The 14,830-nt window shown below is 36.2% G+C and overlaps 1 pseudogene; it reads left to right on the top strand.

Moving 5' to 3' along the window:
• Positions 1–1,818: 1,818 nt before the first annotated feature.
• LOC133087129 (bifunctional 3'-phosphoadenosine 5'-phosphosulfate synthase 1-like) lies at positions 1,819–6,289 on the top strand (annotated as a pseudogene).
• The last annotated feature ends 8,541 nt before the right edge of the window (positions 6,290–14,830 follow it).

The following is a 14,830-nucleotide window of genomic DNA, read 5'->3' as shown; positions in this document are numbered from 1 at the left end:
AAAATCAAAGTACTAGTGGAGAAGGAGTAGAAACTGAGTGAAGTCTATTATGGTAGAAAATGCCAAATGAATCCCATGGAACTCCCCACCTTCCCCCACATCTGTCAAGAAAAGTAAACCAAAAGAAATTTTGCATTCCCCAAGGCATTATTAGAGACTAGCAAAGCCTTCAAAAAGACCAAGTATTCTTATAATATCCCAATCTCTTTTAATGTATGTCTAGTTCACAAAACAAATGGGTCATGGAAAATGAAAGTCGATTATCACAGACTTCATCAGGTGGAGATACCAATCATAGGTGCATTTCTGGATGTGATATCTTTAATGGAGCAAATCAACCCAGCCCCTGGCAGCTAGCATGCAGCAATTGACCTGATTGACTCGGCTTTTTTTCTATATCTTTCAGCAAAGATAATCAGAAACAGTTTGCCTTCACAGGTACAACAGTATAAAATTACGGTCTTGTCTCAGAGTTATGTCAACTCTCTTGTGCTGTCATAATATAACCCTGAGTCCCCTTGATCGTCTTGATATCCCATAGAACATGACACTGGTTCATTCCATTTGTGACTTTATGCTAACTGAATCTAATGAACACAAAGTGGCAAGCACTTTAGATGCCTTAGTAAGACATACGCATGCCAGAAGGTAGGAAATAGGACTATGAAAATTTAGGAGCATACCATATTCAGAGGGTCCAATAGTCTAAGGACTGTCAGGATATTCTCTCCATAGTGAGAAATAAGTTGCTGCAAATTTTATTGACCACCATGAAGAAAGTGGCACAGTTCTTGCTGAGTTTCTTTGTGTTTGGGAAGAAACATAAACCTTATTTGGTAATTTGTTAGGCTTTTCAGTTTCTTCTGTGTGCAAGTTGACCTTTTCATTGAATTATGACTTTTTGGACACAGTGGCATTGCAATTGTCTGTGGCCGACAGGGATATCATATGAAGCTTTGCTCAAGTCCAATAGGTGAATCACAGCTCAGACCACTAAGATTTGGGAAGGAAGCAATGCCCTTATGCTAGCTACAATTCTTCTTTTGTAAAGGAGCTCTTGACTAGCTACTGGGCTCTGGGCCTGCCCCAAATTTTGTCTATGGAACCCTAGTGATTTGTAATCTATAGACTAGATGTTATCTGATTCATCAAACCATCAACTTAGATGTGCATTATAAGCATTGCATTGTAAAAAAGAAATGATATATTCAACTTGGTTGCCCAAACAGATTTGGAAGGCACAAGTTGACTTCATTGGCTGGTGGCTCAGATTCCCAAGGTACTTCTACAGCTTTATCAGCTCTCCAACAATCCTCATGTGGAACTGCATAGGACTTCCCTACCCTATGACCAATAAAGGAGAAGAGAAAACAAAACTATGTCTATAGGTAGACCTGCTTAGTATGCTAATTTAAGCTAGAAGTCGTTAGTGACTTTAATATAGTCCAACTGAGGGGTAGCCTTGAAAGACAACAATGAGGGTAAATATTTCCTGTGGCAGAAATTGAGGTAGTACATCTGATTGTCCACTGTGCATGGAAGGAAAGATAGCCTTAGGTGCAGATATATACTGATTCATGAGCAGTGGCAACAGGTTGTCTAAATGGTCAGAGACATGGAAAGAATTAAGTTGTTAGAGTAATGATTTATGAGAGCGTTTCATAGAGAACTTCTTTTAGAAAGAATACAGAGTGTGAGATTTTTTCCCACAGGAACAAATCCACCGTGGAGAATGTTTTCCATAGTCAGATGCACAAGGTGTTGTTCCCTGTGGCTATCAGTAAGTGTCTTTCTCCAGGCACCCCCGTGCTTGCTCAAATGACCGATGTACAGAGTATTTCTGAGGAGCAGGGTCGAATGCTAGTCCTGTGTTCTGTAACATGAATTTCACCTCATAAAGCCTGATCTTAATATCACCATGCCAAGTGGTCCACCTGCCACAAGCAGCTCCATGTGACACCATTCCTCAGCAGACTGGCCTGCTTCCTGGTGGAAGGTGATCAAAATAATCTTTTCTGTCATGAAGGAGAGAGTGACTTGTCCTCACAGACATAGGCTTATATTTCAGATACAGAAATCCCTTTACTGTCCACAGCACTTTACCAATACCATCCTTCCAGATACCTTATCTACAGCCATGGCATTCTGCACAATATAACCTTACAAAGGGTGACACATATTACAATGAAAGATATAGGCCTACATAATTCACTGGCTTTACCATGTCTCCCCATCAGAAAGCAGATGGATAAACAGAATGGTGAAATAGCCTGCTGAAGCCACAATTATGGCATCAGCTAGAAAACAACATCATGGGAGGCTGGGGTTCTAGCACAGAGGATGAAGTATGTTCTTAAACTAGCAGCCAATACTTAGTACCACTCTCCCATGGCCAGAATCAAGTTTTACAGGTGAAAATGGTCCCTCTCAGTATTATATCAATAAACTACCAAAGAAAGTTTTTCTTCCCTTCATATTTGGTTTGGGGAATGTTAGTGTGCAGTAGAGGAAAGTTGGTGTCCAGTAGTGGATCCTTGTATCCACCAAGACACACAGTTATAGCCTCATTGAGTTAAAAGCTGAGACTGCTTCTAAAATTTCAGACCCTCATGACATGTAACAAACAGACAGAAAGAGTGTCACTGCATAGTCTGTGATGACACATCATGATTAAAAGTTGAAATTGGGTTACTGCTACCCGTTAGGTACAAACTATGAATGGAGCCAGATAATTCACTAAGGCATCTACATATACCTTGTGCTCAATAATTCTGAACTGTGGAAAACTAGGACAACCCAGTAAATATGGAATCACCAAGGATTCAGAGCCTACACATATGGAGGTTTGGGCCATCCCACCAAATAAATAACACTATTCAGCTGAGATGGATAATAATAGAAACATAAAATGGGCTGTGGAAGAAGGCAGCTACCTTTATCAACTTAAGCCTCATGTCTAACTATAGAAGTAGAGGATATAGTAGTTATGTTTTATGTTAGTTAGTTGCTTCTCTTGCACCCATTTCCTCCCTCCACACTCCCCCACTCCCTCCTGCTGTTACCTTATATGAAGAACACTGGTGGTGGCTAAACATTACTTTCCAGGTAGGATTTTGATTGCATTGACCTACTCTATGATGAGACATTAGTTCAGGGGGGACATTTTGGGTGTCTCCTGTAGTGGGGAAACAAATATTTCACCTGGACAAATGAGGAGAGGATGCTGAGAGGCAAATGTACTTGGCTGTGCTAGGTATCTTCCGTCTGACATTCTTGTTCTTGCTTCACCTTTCTACCTGGGCTATGCCCCAGGTATGAATTGCATCAACAAGCTCCTTTGCTTTCTGGTTTCCATTTGGGTTCCAACTGAACAGGAGTTTAAGGGGAAACAAGACGCAACAATTGGGATTTTTCTTTTCTCTGCTTATTCCTTATTGTACCACACCTTTCAGGGGCTATGTTCCTCTAAGGTCGCAGTTCTTGTCCTGTGGCCTTTTCTTATGGCTACAGCTGTCTTTCCATCTCCAGATTCTGTTAATCTCTCACTCCCCTTGTTCCTTCAAATCTTTGGGCCACATTAAATCATATGCATATGTGGACAATTGATTGAAGACATGTGGAGTATTGCTAAATAGTGTGAGAAAGATGCTCTTTCAGTCAATGATGCTTCATTAATTGAATATCAATATGGAGAAAAATAAAACTTGACCCTTAGCTCAAACCATACATAAAAATTGATTCTAGGTGAGTAGTTGACCTAATTGTCTAGAACATAACATTATCATGAACTATAAGTAGGAAGATATATTTTTAACTAAGTAACCAAGAAACACTAACCAAAAAGGGAATATCAAATATTAACTGCATTAAAATTAAGAATTTTATTCATCAAAATACATTATAAATTAAACTATACAGTTTGAGAAAACATTTTCAACATATATAGCCAGTAAAGGACACTTATCTGAATATATTAAAACTCTTACAGATCTAATAAAAAGACAGCACAATAGAAAAATAAGCAGGGGCCTCAACAGGCACTTTCAAAGGAGGTTATCTAAATGACAATACAATATAAAAAGGAGCTCAATTTGTTGTGAAAAATGCATATGAAAACCATAATGTGATACCACTGTAACCAAGCTAGTATGACTAAAGATATTTTTAATGACAATACTAAGTTTTGGCAAGGAGATAAGGCAATGGAAATCTTTATATACTACTGATGGGAGTATCAGCTGATATAACTACATTGAAAATTCTTTGGCATTATCAACTAAAATTGAGCAGACATAAATCCTGTGTCTCAGCAGATCACTCCTATGTATAATCCAACATAATTGCATGTTTGTAAGAAACAAAACACAGGTTCAAGAACATTAACAGCAGCAATTTTTATAATATTCCCAAAACAAGAAAATAACCAAATGTCACTGAATAAATAAATTGTTGTATACAAGCATACCTGGGAGGTACTGTGGGTTTGATTCCAGACCACTGCAACAGAGTGAATATCACAATAAAGCAAGTCACACGAATGTTTTGGTTTTCTAGTACGTATAAAAGTTATGTTTACACTATACTATAGTCTATTAAGTGTGCAATAGCATTAGGTCTGAAAAAACAATGTAAAAATCTTAATTTAGAAATACTTTATTGCTAAAACATGAAAACCATCATCTGAGCCTTCACCAAGTCATAATCTTCTTTCTGGTGGAGGATTTGAAATATTGTGAGAATTACCAAAATGTGACATAGAGACATGAAGTGAGCAAATGCTTTTGGAAAAATGACACCTGCAGACTTGCTGGACACAGGGCCAGAAACCATTAATTTCTAAAAACTGCAATATCTGTGAAGCACAATAAAATGAGGTATGCCTGTATTCATTCAATGGAATAGTACACTGCAATGAAATGAACAAACTAAAGGTACAGGGATAAATTTACAAACATAAAATAAAGCAAGAGAAGCCAGACAAGAATATATTACATATGATTTCATTTGTGTGGAATTCAGAGAACAATTAAAACTATAGTGTTTAGGAATATAGGCTTAAGGAAGTGTTTACCCTATAAGGCATGGTAATGATTACCTTTACAGGATAATGATTAAAAGGTGACATCACTACCAAACTTACAGAAATAAGAAGTATCACATGGAAATACTATAAACAATTTTAGGTCAATAAATTAGATAATTTAGAGGAAATGGACAAATTCCTAGAAACACAAATTACCAAAACTGACTGAAGAAGAAATAGAAAATTTGAGTAGACCTCTAACAAAGAGAATGAATTAGTAATTTTAAAACTTCCCACAAAGCAAAGCTCAGAACCAGATAGCTTGACTGATGAATTCTATCAAACATTTAAATGGGAATTAATACCAATCCTTCACAAACTTTTCCAAAACATAAAGGAAGAGGGAACATTTTCAAACCCATTCTATGAGGCCAGTGTTACCCTGATACCAAAACCAGACAAAGATATCACAAGAAAAAAAAAATCCCATATACCTCTGCCCTGACCCATATCAGAGGTACAGCCAACAAGCCACACGACTAGAATCTAGAGCATAAAGTGCCTAGGTCAGAGCATACCTTCCTGCTCTGCTCCACCCCCACAGGCCTCCCCTCCTCCTTCTAACCTTTGGGGGTTGAAAACCCCGGCACCCTGTGCACTCTCTACGGCCGTGAAGGTCCTTGAGATCCTGCACAAGAAAGACATACTGAGCAATAACATGCAGAACTGGGGAAGGCAGAGAGCACCTAATACCACCTCTCAAGCTCACCATGTCAGCAGGAACAAGAGGTCAGGTGGTAGAGACAAGAGGTGGCTTTTTTGGTTGCACAGTTTGGCTAACAGGCTTATCTGGAGCAGGAAAAACCACGGTGAGCATGGCTTTGGAGGAATACTTGGTTTGCCAGGTTATCCGTGCTATACTTTGGTTGGTGACAACGTTCATCAAGGTCTCAATAAAAACCTTGGCTTTAGTATTGAACAGAGACGAGAATGTTGGATGAGTTGCAGAAGTTGTTAAGCTGTTTACAGGTGCTGGCTTAGTGTGCATTACAAGTTTTATATCGCCTTATACTCAAGATCACAATAATACAAGGCAAATTCGGGAGGGTACAAGTTTGCCTTTTTTTGAAGTATTTGTTAAATGCACCTCTGCGTGTTTGTGAGCAGAGGTTATCAAAGGACTCTAATAAAAAGCATGGGCTAGAGAAATTAAATGTTTCACTGGGTTTGGTTCTGAATATAAAAAACCAAAAGCCCCTGAATTGACGCTGAAAACAGACTCCTGTGACATAAATGGCTGTGTGCAGTAAGAGTTATGGAACTTCTTTGGGAATGGGATATTGTACCTGTGGCATCTTGTGTGTGCCAGAAAATAAAGTTCATTTGGCAAAAACAGATGGAGAAACATTATCAGCATTAAAAATTAATAAAGTCGTTGTGCGGTGTGTGCAGATTTTGGCAAAAGATTGGCGCATCTCACTGAATGGCTTTATCAGAAATGGGGAGTACTTGCAGTGCCTTCATTTTGATTATCTTCTGGGTGGGGACATCATTAATTTGTCAGTGCCTATATTTCTGACAGCTACTCAAGAAGATAAATGCTGGACATCTGGACAGCTTTTGCTCTGATGTAGGAGGGTCACTGTGCAGCTCTTCTTCTTCACAATCCAGAGCTTTTTTTTAACACAGGAAGGAGGAACGCTGTGCTAGACAGTGAGGAACAACAGTCAGGACCACCCCTACATCAAGATTTGTTTTGGAACAAGGAGATTGGCTGATTGAAGGAGATCTTCAAGTCTTTGACCAAATTTATTAGAATGATGATCTTGATCAGTATTGTTTCACTCCTACTGAGCTAAAGCAGATGTTTAAAGATACGAAGGCTGATGCTGCCTTTGAATTTAATTATGAAACTCAGTCCACAATGGACATGCTCCATTAATACAGGATATCAAAAGCAACTTCTAGAGAGGGGCTTACAGGTGCCCTGTCTTTCTCCTTCACTCTCTTGGTGGCTGGACAAAAAATAATAATGTTCCTTTGAAGTGGCACATGAAGGAACAGGCTGTAGTGCTAGAGGAAGAAATCCTGAATCCTGAAACAACAGTGGTGGCCATCTTTCCATATCCCATCATGGACCAACTGAGGTCCAGTAGCATTGCAGAACACTGATGGTCGCAGGAATCGACTTTTATACTGTTGGGTGAGACTCTGCTGGCATGTCTCATCCAGAAAACAGGGAAGGGTCTTTATGAACCAACTCATAACAGCAAAGAGATAACAATGGCCCTTGGCTTAATCACCTTGGAAATAGTTTCCCTTCAAGTTACAGTTTACAACAAGAAAAAGAAGCATATAGACTACCATGACTCTGAACACCATGAAGACTTTGAATTTATTTCAGGAACACAAATGTGCAGACTTGCCCAAGAAGGCCAGAAACCTCCTGAAGTGTCAGGACTCCCAAGGCCTGGACCGTGCTGATAATACTACAGATGCTTGGAGAAACCTTAAGCTGTTAACCCAGTCACTCTATCTTTGACACTTCACTAAGGAACAGAAGGGACCAATAGTTACTGTTGGCATTTCTTTGTAGTGGTGTCTGTCTGGACACCCTTTCTAAAAAACAGACCATTTTCCTTAATTAGCATCAGTTTTGGTCTGCCCTATGAGTTTTGTTTCGAACTTGTGTGGTACACTGCTAAGTTTAATATATCTTTTCCAGTTACTATGGTTAATATACCTTTAATACAATTTGAAAATCTTGCCTTTTTAATATTATATTTATGCTTCTGTCTCATGACTTTTTCAAGCTGTGATATTAGTTATAATCAATAATATACACATTGAATCTTATTTTTCATCCCTGAAAAAAGGAAAAAGAATCCACTAGAAAATAAATTTGGCTAGACCTTTTTTGGGAAATTTTACAAGACATCTATAGCAATTAGATTTTTGTTTAGGCAGTGAAAATATAAGTTACTTTCTTTATTCCTTCCTTCCAATCAGCTGTGGATCTTTCAGCTGTTATAATCTAAGCATTCTTATGATCTGCATAAACCCTGAGTAAACTTTCTTTATTCATAAAATTAAACATTTTGGTTTCTTTTTTTAAAAAGCAAAGCAAACCAAAGATGAATATCCCCTATGAATATAGATGCAAAAATTCTCAACTAAATATAGCAATAAACAAAAAGAGGTGACAGTGTCCTTCCCTAATCCAACCACTGTGACAAGATTACAAAGCCGGTCTTCCTTAATTTGTGATGGGATTACATCCCATCCATCATAACTTGAAAATGTCAAAGTTGAAATGCATTTAATACATCTAACCTAGGAAACATCATAGCTTAGCTTAGCCTATCTTAAACATGGTCAGAAAACTTATGTAAAAATTAATAAACAGAAACTTCAATTAAATAGAGTTGGGAGACCAGAAAGGGGAGCTTTCATGCCTTGAGGCCCTACCCAGGTACAAAAGGAAGAAGAAAGACTTCTCTTATTTCCTGGAAAGGACTCAGCCAATAAAAAGTCAAGGACTCTTTGTTTACTATGGCCCTCCCAACTTCCTTTTCTCCTCTATAGAAGTGTTCTCCCTCCCTTGTTGGGGGGAGATGTGAGGGAGGGGAGCAAGTGGTGCTTGCAAGTGGTTTGCCATCTTTGCAGACTCCAAATTGCAATTCTCTGCTTATCTGAACCCATCTTTGCTGGAGAGATATATGAGAGTCTATCTATTTCAGGTCAACACTTACATTAGCCTACAGTGGGCAAAATCACCTAACTCAAAGCCTATTTTATAATAAAATAATGAACATGTCATGTAATGTATTGAATACTATACTGAGAGTGAAAAACAGAATGGTTGTATGAGTACAGAACGGTGGTAAGTATATCGGTTTTTTACCCTCAATACTTCCCAGCAACATGAGGAAGTATTGTACCACATATGACTGGCCTGGGAAAAGATCAAAATTCACAATTTGAAGTATGGTTTCTACCGAATGTGTATAACTTTTGCACCATCATTGTAAAGCCAAAAAATCTTAAGTCAAACCATTGTAAGTCGAGGACCGTCCGTACTCTGATTTTAGACAACAAAGAGCCACCCCTGAAGCAGGACATGCATTCAATTTCACCCAAACTGCATGGCTAGAAAAAAGGAGGGAGCAGATTTCCTCCCCAAATATAAAGATTCTCTTGGTTAAAAACAAAAACAAAAATGGGGAGAAGGGGAGAATAGATTCAAGGAAGGTAACAAAAAATATCCTTCAAAATGGTTCCAGGCACTATTCTATACTATGGTATCAAAATCATTCTATGTAGACCAGAAATCTTAAAAATTACTTTAGATTACTTTTCACCTGTAAATCAACAACAGCAAAAATAAACAATAGAATAAAGCCTTCCAAGGGAAAAAAAAAGTGGTATTTTATTTCCCTATACTTCATGATGGAGCAAAGTCATGAAACTGTGGTGGTGAAGGTTACGAGGAAAAGTCAGTGCACTGAATATATTGTCTATTCCCATCTTTCATTCACATTCTTTGCAGACATTAGTAAGGGTCACCAGAAGCACCCATGCTAATCAAAGAACAAAAACTGTGGTGTTGTATGCTACAGCCTCTATTCGTGGATGAATAAATAACACTTAAAGTTGCTTGTCTTTCTTTATGTAGCCGATATCTTGCAGGTATTTTAAGGAAATAGTGTTCCTAAGACAGCCACATAAAAACGTTAGTGGAAATATGATGATCCATCATATTAGTCTATGAAAAGATATATAGTTTTTGCAATTTTAAATTACCAAAATATTCTTAGTAGAATAAAGCTATCCCCAAATAAATACATTAATGAAATTGTTTTGTTGCTTAAAATAAAAAGAAAAAGGAATACAATTATGACTTCCACTCTCATCTTGGTTTTGTCACTTCAAATGTACAAAGTATTTATAGCTGCCTCTTGTGTGCAAATGAACAGAAAATCCTGTGTTTGTAAAACTACAGACTATATAAAGATAGATTTTACTTTTAAATCATATTATAGTTAAGTTTGTCATTAACAATTACATAAAAAATATACAATCATCATGTTTCCATTGGCAAAAACATGATATGAAAAGCATTACATGCCAATCTTCAAATTTGTCTTTATATGTGAGGTACTAAATCAAAGAGGATTAAGAGTAATGCACATCAATATAAATATTCTTTAGTACTCTGCTCTAAATCTAGAATATGACATAAAAATATTTGAGCTTATTGCTCATAGGATTTATTCAACGAATTTTATTTTTTAAAATAAGCTCACTTAAAACACATATTTTATTGTTCTTTTAAAAGTTAAAACTAAATGCTACAACCTTTTGCCCCCTATTTGTTGAATACATATTTCAAACTCATTTTCCCCATGTTTTAGAGGAAAAAATACAACACCTGAGGTTTAAAGAATTCCACTTATTTAAACTCTGTTTTAAAATTACTTGACTTGAGCTATGAAATGTTATTGATTCATTGAACAATAGTATTCCATTCAAGGGATGAATAAGTGTGATCAACCAAGGCTCTGTATACATAACATAGAAAAAGCAGTTCAGATATTATATTACTAAAAATTATTAGGCAATCCTAATGTTTGAGTTCATAATACCAAGTTAACAAATAATTGACTAAAATTTATTCCTTTCCCTATTCTGAAATTATAAAGATAGTCTCTTACAATTCCTCCAAAACATTTTAAACTGTTGCTGCCACATTTAGATCTTTAATCCACACAGTATTATTTATAGTCTTTGGTTAGAGACAGGGATTCTCATTTTTTTTCTCTATATTGATAATCGAAGTTCTAAATACTATTTGATCAATAGCCTATCCTTCTCCACTGGTAGGCAATGTTGCCTCTGTCATATATAAGGTTTCCATTCATGCACTGATCTATTTCAAGTCTCTGTTCAGTTCCATCGGTCTATTTTTCTTTCCTGGAGCAATGCACACTGCCTTTATTGTTTATAGCTTTATATTACTTACAGTTTATAATAAGTATTTGTATATGGAAGGAGGTCTCCTTATATTGTACTTCTTCCAAATTATTGTGGCTATTTTAGTCTTTTGGACTTCAATATATATTTTATAATCATTTTGTCAAGTTCTAAGTAGGTTAAAAAAAAAAAAAGCCAAGATGTTGATTGGAATTTTGTGTTATTTCACTGCCTCAGATATCCAGTTTTGATGCCAGGGGGGAGGCTGAGGCTTAAATATTATATTCATTTCCTTTGATCATTGAGGACTAATCAGGATTTTAATTTCTTCTGAATCACTATTGGCTAGTTATATTTCTAGAAATTGAACATTTTGTCTTAAGTTTTCAAATTTAATGACTTGTTTATAATATCTTCTTTTAAAAAAATCTTTTTCTGTTTATGGGGTTATGACTTTTTTCACTGCTAATATTCTTCTTTGATGGATTCTCTCTTTCTCTCTTTTTTTTTCTGTGCTCAATCTTGCCAGGGGGTGCCTATTTTATTAGACTTTTCAAAAAGTGAGTGTTTGGCTCTGTGGATCCTCTCTATTTTATTTTTTTTCTATTTAATTAATTCCTCCTCTTATTATTTCATTCTTCCAACTTACTTTGGTTTTATTCTGTTGTTCTTTTTCTAACTGCTTTAAGTTGAAAACTTAGGTTATCAATTTTCAAACTTAATAATATAAGGAATAAGAGTGTTAAAATTATTTTAAGTAATGCTTTACCTACATCTCCTAAATTTTAGATGAATTGTTTTCATCAATTTTCAGTCCTAAATATTTTCTAATGTCCATCATTATTCCTGTTTAGAACCAAAGATTATTTGCAAGTGTCTTTTATTATAATTTCCATATAGATTTTTAAATTCGCATTTTTAATGATTTCTAAAGTAAATAAACTATAAACAGAAAAGATCATCTGTTTATCAATTCTTTGATTTTTTTTTTAAGAACCTGCTTAATGACGTAGAATATGGACATTTCTTATAAATGTTCCATGTGTATTTGTGAAGGATGTACATTCTCTAATTGTTGGATATAGAGCTGTTACTGAGTCCAAGCTTGTACCACTCGCCGCACGACAGGTCAAAAAATGGAGAGACAAGTTGTTAGGGCAAGAAGTAGTGACTTTATTCAGGAAGCCAGCAGACCAAGAAGATGGTAGGCTGGTGTCCCAAAGAACCATCTTGCCAGGGTTTGGATGCTAGTTTCTTTTACAAAGAGCAGGGAAGTGAGGAGGTAAAGTTAAAAAGGTGATAAGCTGTTGCAAATATCTCCTGGTTTCGGCCAGACTCCAGAAGGGATGTGTTAATTCCTTCTTTCCTGCAGCCGTTCATAGGTGGGCCTGGTTAGGATGTTTCCTATGAGCTGAAAGGTATTTTAGTTCAGACGTGGGAGGCAGTGTTCCTAGAGATGGGCCATTACGTATACTTTAAGTTATAGGCAGCATCCCTTTAGTGATTAAGTTGTAGCAAAAGCAATAGAATACAAAGGTTAAAGTAAAAGAAACAGATCCAATATGGAATCAGATTTGTTTCTCCCTATTACAGAGCTGTGTATGTGCCCACTGCATCAGACTTGCTAATCGTGTTGTACAAATCCTCCATGTCCTTACCAATGTTTTTGTCTCTATCTCTATCATGCCTTATGAATGAGTTTAAAACTTCCTATCATGAATGTTAATTTAGTAATTTCTCTTTAAAATTCGGTCAGTTTTGCTATATATGTATTACAATATATTATGCATATAGATAAATAAATGTATATATATAAACATTATAGTGTTGGGTGCTTAAAAATTCTGATTTTCTTCATCTTTCTGTAAGAATTGTACCTTCTATCATTAAACATTGACATGCCTTAGCCCCCCAAAATATTTTTATTTTGAAGTCCATTTTGTCTAATAAAGAGAGATGGATATATTTACACACCTACACCAGATTATTTTGTTTAGTGTTTGCCTAATATTTATCCTTTAACTTTTCACTATTATGTGTCAAAATGTTTAATGTTGTGTTTGAAAAGAGCATATATAGAGATTTTATTATTTATGCAAACTTGAAAATATTCTTATTTTGACTTGTATGTTTACTCTACTGACATTTATTGTGATCACTAGTGCATTCTGAATTAGTCCTACTACTTTATATTTACCCTGCTTTTTCTTTGCTTCTTTTCTTTTCTCTTCTCCTTTCCTGCTTACTTTTGAATCTCCATCAGGCATTTTACATTCCATTTTCCCTCCACCAATGGCTAGAAAGTTATATGTATTCAGGTAAAACTATCTTTTATAACTAGTCCCCATATATTAGTGGCTTAATACAATACAGCTTACCAGGAGCTGAAGCCAGTAACTGGTATTATATGTGTTATATATGTTATGTAATTATATGTTATATATATACATATGTATATGTAGGAACACTTAGATGGCAATCGATAAATTGCTGAAGGCTGAGTGTGGACTAGCTTGAGAGTTAAAAACTCCTAAAGGCCCCATCATAGGGAGGTCCCTGCACTTTCATGAGTTCTCGTTCCAGGAGCTCATATCAGAGGGAAAAATCCCCTCTGCTTTGGGAACGGGGAAGGGAAAAGTAGCCATTTTGAAATACACCCAGAGCCTTCTGCTCTGCATAACAAAAGCCCTGCCCTCAAGGGAAACTACTATTCCAGGAATAAACAGGGGTCAGTTTTCCAAGAAGACATAACAATCAATGATGTGGGTGTTCATTTGTATATGTATGGGTATACACTTATGCGTGTATGTGTATGTGTGCACCTACTAATCTGTTTATGTGTATACATGTTTATATATATGTATGTGTACAATGTATCAATATTTGTTTATCAATCTTGACAAATATACTCATGTAAGATGTTAATAATAAGGGAAACTGGGGTGAAGGTGGGGAAGAGTAGAATGTATATGGAAACTGTGTACTATCTGCTCAATTTTTCTGTAAAACTAAAGCTGTTATAAAATATAAATCTGGGACAAAGTGAGAGAGTGGTAGTATATATGTGGACATATATACATTACCAAATGTAAAATAGATAGCTAGTGGGAAGCAGTCGCATAGCACAGGGAGATCAGCTCGGTGCTTTGTGACCAGCTAAAAGTGTGGGATAGGGAGGGTGGGAGGGAGGGAGACGCAAGAGGGAAGAGTTATGGGGATATATGTATATGTATAACTGATTCACTTTGTTATAAAGCAGAAACTAACACACCATTGTAAAGCAATTATACTCCAATAAAAACGTTAAACAAAATATATATATATATATAAATCTATCAAAAAAACAAAAAAACATTCTTAGCTCTCAGGCCTTATAAAACCAGGCTACAGGCTGGATTTAGAGGGCAGGCCTTAGTTTCTTGATCTCTGATTAAAAAAACCTTCATTCTGGGGTCTATTTCCATCTTCTTGGAGTCTCTTAGAAATGTCTTTGGTGAAGTACAACCAACTCTGCTGGTGGTAAACTCTCATTTTTGTTCATCTGAAAACATCTTGTTTTTATTCTTTTTTTGAATAATAGTTTCGTTGAGAATTCAATTTTAGGTAGCCAGCAAGTTCTGCAAGAATTTTGAAGACATTATACTTCTGTCCTTTTTGGCTCTTGAGAAATCTGTTCTAGTTTTTCTTTCTCTGACTGCCTGTAACACTTCCCATTTGTCTCCAATGCTCTGTGGTTACTGGGATATGCCTAATTGTGTATTAATAAGTGGATTTCTTGTTTCTGTTTGAGACTTTGGGAGGATTGTTGATTCTGAAGTTTTATATCTTTTAACA

Source organism: Eubalaena glacialis, chromosome 3, assembly GCF_028564815.1.
Source record: "Eubalaena glacialis isolate mEubGla1 chromosome 3, mEubGla1.1.hap2.+ XY, whole genome shotgun sequence".
Taxonomy (NCBI): Eukaryota; Metazoa; Chordata; class Mammalia; order Artiodactyla; family Balaenidae; genus Eubalaena; species Eubalaena glacialis.
This window is presented reverse-complemented; position numbering and strand designations above follow the sequence as displayed.